This window comes from Terrapene carolina, unplaced genomic scaffold (genome assembly GCF_002925995.2).
Source record: "Terrapene carolina triunguis isolate 2854851 unplaced genomic scaffold, T_m_triunguis-2.0 Scaffold66, whole genome shotgun sequence".
NCBI classification, from domain to species: domain Eukaryota; kingdom Metazoa; phylum Chordata; order Testudines; family Emydidae; genus Terrapene; species Terrapene triunguis.
Window position 1 is genome coordinate 37,410,205 of NW_020664417.1, and position 6,000 is coordinate 37,416,204.

Below are 6,000 nucleotides of genomic sequence, written 5' to 3' on the forward strand. Positions count from 1 at the left end.
CCAGCCAAAAACATTGTGGGTTCTTTTTTAAGATGCACTTCAAGTGGAGTGTTTGTGGCTACCAACAATTCCCTACTCCTTTATAATTTTGAGTTGAAGCTTATTGTAGACAGGACCTTGTTCTGTTAGTGGCTATCAAAAAGATATGTGAAGGGGGCTAATGTTGTCAATTCAATAATAATTAGTTATAAATTGTATGGTTAGGGTTAGCCAGGTGGACTTGAGTTTCAAGCTATTGACAGATTTAAATTGGGATTCTTCTATGCCACTCTGGAATGAGAGTTGGTGAGATTAGAAGGAGTAAGAACACACCAACGTCAAACCTCCCTTGCTGCAGGTTTAGGTTAAGGTTGGACATTCGGAAAAATGTCCTAACTGTCAGGGTGGTTAAGTACCGGAATAAATTGCCTACAGAGGTTGTGCAATCTTCATCATTGAAGATTTTTAAGAGCAGGTTAGATGAACACTTGTCAGGGATGGTCTAGATAATACTTCGTCCTGCCATGAGTGCAGGGGACTGGACTAGATGACCTCTTGAGATTCCTTCCAGTCCTATGATTCTATAAGAGCAGGTAAACACTGTGGGTTTTTTCCCTTAAAGGTGCAGACAATTGTTTTAAAAGTGGAAGTGCAGAGAGAGCCAAAGGGCTTAACTTAATCTTCAATCTCAAGTCACATTGTGGGTTGGGAAGAGTTGCTGGGACAGAACCATTTTATTAAAAATCTCAATTGAAAAGCTAAGCGATATAAATACAAATCAGATAATCCTACCCCCACATCTGGCCATGACTTCTTAATTATTTTGTGGGATATCTGTGGTGCCTTGTGTTCCATAAGAATTGCTGTATAACTCTATTTATTCAGATGAAACAATTAGCGAATTCCATGTGAATTTCAGAAATGTCAAAACAAATTGTTTCAATGTTAGGAAACATCTTGCTTTGATTTTTAGCTAGATTCACACACCAGCACAGGAGGAGAGGCAATTGTGGTATCCCATTTATAACATTTATTCCAGTGTTTGGGGCACTCACCTGGGATGTGGGAAACCCTCTTTCAAATCCCCCTGTTGATCATGGACTTGAACCCAGTTGTCCCCACTTCGAGGTGAGTGCCCTAACCACTGATCTATAGTAAAGGTCTGCTTGGGCTTAATTTGCACTGTTCTGGTTACTCATCACATAATGGCTAAACATAAATCTCTAAAACTGCTCACTAGATCTGATTAAAGAACTGTTTTGTCACCATTTAGAAAAGTAATGTTTTCCGGTTTGGGTGAATACATTCCAACCTCTGCATGAGTGATACATTTCTAATTCTAATGTCATTGACCACCTCCAAGTGCTATTGGATCAGTTGAGATCAGCAACCAAACATCAAAGTCCAGAATGCTAAGGCTGGGAAAACTGACAGTAAATCATCTTTATTTTAAAATTGACTTGTTGGAGTAGCACAGACAAATCTGAGGGCCATGGATATGTATATAATAGTGGATATATAAACACACATATATAAGGGTATGTCTACACTACGAGGGTAGTTCGATTTCACTTAAATCGAATATGTGGAATCGATATTGCAAAGTCGAACGTGTGTGTCCACACTAAGGAGAGTAATTAGACTTTGTGAGTCCACACTAACGGGGCGAGCGTCGATATTGGAAGCGGTGCACTGTGGGCAGCTATCCCACAGTTCCTGCAGTCCCCGCTGCCCATTGGAATTCTGGGTCGAGCCGCCAATGCCTTCTGGGTAAAAAAATGTGTCGTCATCCGTCCGTCACTAACGCCCTCCCTCCCTCCATGAAAGCGCCGGCGGGAAATCAGTTCGCGCACTTTTCTGGTCAGTGACAGCGCGGACGCCACAGCACTGCGATCATGGATCACGCTGCGACCATCGCTGCAGTTGTGGCCGTTCTCAACGCCTCGCAGCTTATCATACACCTTTCCCTGAGGCAGATGCAGAGAAATCAGGCGAGGAGGCTACGGCACCGCCGTGATGGCCTGAAGTCGGAGAGTAGCATAGAGCTGTCAGAAACCACGAGCCCCAGCGCCCAGGACATCACGGTGGCAATGGGTCATGTGGATATTGTGGAACGGCGATTCTGGGCCCGGGAAACAAGCACGGACTGGTGGGACCGCATAGTGCTGCAGGTCTGGGATGAATCACAGTGGCTGCGAAACTTTCGCATGCGGAAGGGGACTTTCCTCGAACTTTGTGAGTTGCTGTCCCCTGCCCTGAAGCGCAGTGACACCTGGATGCGAGCAGCCCTGACTGTCCAGAAGCGAGTGGCCATAGCCCTCTGGAAGCTTGCAACGCCAGACAGCTACCGGTCAGTCGCGAACCACTTTGGTGTTGGCAAATCTACCGTGGGGGTTGTTGTGATGCAAGTAGCCAACGCAATCGTGAAGGTACTGCTCTCAAAGGTAGTGACCCTGGGAAACGCGCAGGCCATCATAGATGGCTTCGCCGCGATGGGATTCCCAAACTGCGGTGGGGCTATAGATGGGACTCACATCCCTATCCTGGGACCGGACCACCAGGCCAGCCAGTACATTAACAGAAAGGGCTACTTTTCAATGGTGCTGCAAGCACCGGTGGACCATAGGGGACGTTTTACCAACATCAACGTCGGATGGCCGGGCAAGGTTCATGACGCTCGCGTGTTCAGGAACTCTGGTCTGTTTAGACAGCTGCAGGAAGGTATTTACTTCCCGGACCACAAAATAACTCTTGGGGATGTGCAGATGCCTACAGTGATCCTAGGGGACCCAGCCTACCTGCTAATGCCCTGGCTCATGAAGCCCTATACTGGGGCCCTGGACACAGAAAAAGAACTGTTCAACTACCGGCTGAGCAAGTGCAGAATGGTGGTGGAGTGTGCTTTTGGCCATCTCAAAGGGAGATGGAGAAGCTTACTGACTCGCTGTGATCTCAGTGAAACCAATATCCCCATTGTTATAGCAGCTTGCTGTGTGCTCCACAATCTCTGTGAGAGCAAGGGGGAGACCTTTATGGCGGGGTGGGAGGTTGAGGCAAATAGCCTGGCTGCTGATTACGCCCAGCCAGACAGCCGGGCGATTAGAAGATCCCAGCGGGACGCGCTGTGCATCCGGGAGGCTTTGAAAGCAAGGTTCCAGACTGAGCAGGGTAACCGGTGACTGTTAAGTTTGTGGACACAGAAGCTGAACCTGCCCCTGTTTCTTTATCCAGTTAAGGATGACTATCCTCTCCAGTTACAGACCCCCTCCACCCCCTTCCAAAAAAATAAAATCAGTTTTATTTTGTTATTGAACACCGTTGTCTTTAGTACTGTTTTCGCGGGAATCTTTGAAACCGGGGACGCAGACTGTGGTGGGGAGCGGGTGTAGTGTACTGATGCAAATGATCCTTCTAAATTCCAGGAATGACAGGATTCGCAGTGGCGGACTGGTTGTTTCAACGGAGCGTGCCATCCCTCCTGAGCGGGACTGCGTGTATGTGGGGGCTATGTGACTTTATGGCAGGGGGAGGAGGGTTACAGCTCCCCTGCTGCGTGGCTCTGTGATCCAGGACAAGGACCGCTGCATATGATCTGTAACTGTCCTCCCCCGCCACAAAGTCACAGAGCAAAGAACCACCCCCCGCCCCCCATAGAACATGAAAACCACCTCCCAGACTACCAGGGTAACTAGTCACTGCACTGTGTATGTGCCCTGCTGCTGGACCTGCCCCCGCCTCTGTACCCTGCTAAAGGTGACTGTCCTGTCCAATTACCAAGCCCCTTCCCCCCCTCCAGACAGACTCTCCCTCAAAAGAACCTGACTGAAACAGTAATGAACAGAAACGTATTTTTTATTAACAACCAGACAGGAAACTGGGGGGTGAAAGTCGGACGGGGGCTTGGGTGAGGCGGGCAGGAAAGGACTTTTCAAATTTTGGGGAATGACAGCCTTCTGGTGCTTGAGCAGTCTGCAGGGGTGGAGTGAGAGTTTTCACGGACTCTGCCACCCCTCCTTCTTTGGACTTTGGGAGAGGGGGGTATGGGACTTGGTGGCGGGGGAGTGCGGTTCCTGATAGACTGCAGCGGGGCTCTGTCCTCCTGCCTCCGTTCCTGCAGAACATCAACAAGGCGCCGGAGCGTGTCCGTTTGCTCCCTCAGAAGTCCAAGCAGCGTTTGAGTCGCCTGCTGGTCTTCCTGCCCGCCACCTCTCCTCACGTTCCATGTGTGTCCGGTGCATTTGTGACAAATTCTCCCTCCACTGGTTCTGCTGTGCTGCCTGGGCTCAGGAGCAGCCCATTAGTTCTGAGAACATGTCCTCTCGCGTCTTCTTCTTTCTCCGCCTAATGTGCGCTAGCCTCTGGGAGTGTGATGCCAAGCTGGGTTGGGAGACAGTTGCAGATGTGGCTGTGGGAATGAGGAAAAGTCAGTGAATTCCTCCGAAAGATAAATGTGGTTGTGAATCAAGAACATAGTTTTTCTCTGTGAACAAGACCATGAACCACACCTATCACATGCGCACTCAGGACAAGGTCGAATTTTCGAACCTCGCCTTCAGTGCCTGGGCTTTTGCACTGCCGATCTGGGAAGCGGGGCAGGACACGGTACTCTCTGTAGCAGGCAAACATGGTAAGCCGTAGACTTGTGGCTGCTTAAAACTGTAGGAGTACCACTGGCCTCCTTTCACATTGAAAGCACTGCCAGTCTGTGCTGCCAGCAATCGGCCAAGCAGGAACTCTGGCCCTGTCCCACCCCCTCGCGGATGAGCCAGGGAAAGATCTCTGTATGCTGCCCCTCTCCCGCCCCCACCGCGTGGCTGTAAACCAGCGGTCACAGTTCTGTAAAGGAACTTGTTGCAAGCAGTCCCAATACTAACAGTCCCCTACCTAATTCAAAGCAGGTCATCATGAGCGACATAACTCTCATGAGGATCCCGGACACCGAGATCCAACGGATGCTTCGAGAAAGCCTGCAGAGACCGGGGCCCTATGCCGCCATGCTATGCAAGGCAATGATACCGGAGTACCTGCTTGTCTCCTGGCGCGGGAACGTCTCCTACTTCGGAGGACCAAGTAAAGCCGCTCTCCCCAGGAACCTGATGAACAGGCTATCCCATTACCTGCAGCAGAGCTTTGTGGAGATGTCCGTGGAGGACTACTGCTCTATCCCCGGACATATAGACAGGATTCTAATATAGCTGCAGTAGCAGGCACTAAAGAGTGGAGCAGCTTGGGCAGCACAATCATGCACAACCGGACACTGTTTGATTTTTTTTAAATAGTTGTTACTGATTACTTAAGCGCCCAGGGGGAAGAAATCATGATTCACAGATTGTTCTTAGTATTAATATTCAAGTTTTGTAAAAAATAAAGGTTAATACGTTTAAAGCACTTACCGCTTGATCCTTCGCCTGAATCTGTGTCCAGGTTACATGCTGGGGAGGGTTGGTAGGGGATCTCTGTAAGGATGATGAAGAGCTCCTGGCTGTCGGGGAAATCAGCTTGGTAAGCGCTGTCGACTGCCTCGTCCTCCTCATCTCCTTCCTCATCTTCCCCATCCGCTAACATGTCCGAGGAACCGGCCGTGGACAATATCCCATCCTCAGAGTCCACGGTCAGTGGTGGGGTAGTGGTGGCGGCCGCAGCAAGGATGGAATGCAGTGCCTCGTAGAAACGGGATCTGTGGGGCTGGGATCCGGAGCGTCCGTTTGCCTCTTTGGTCTTCTGGTAGCCTTGTCTCAGCTCCTTGATTTTCACGCGGCACTGCGTTGCATCCCGGCTGTATCCTCTCTCTGCCATGGCTTTAGAGATCTTAGATCTTTGCGTTCCGTCTTTTTGAGCGCAGCTCGGAAAGCACGGACTCATCGCCCCCACAGAGCGATGAGATCCAAGACTTCCCGATCAGTCCATGCTGGGGCCCTCTTTCTATTCTGGGATTTCACGGCCATCTCTGCTGGAGAGCTCTGCATCGTTGCCAGTGCTGCTGAGCTCGCCACGGTGTCCAAACAGGAAATGAGATTCAAA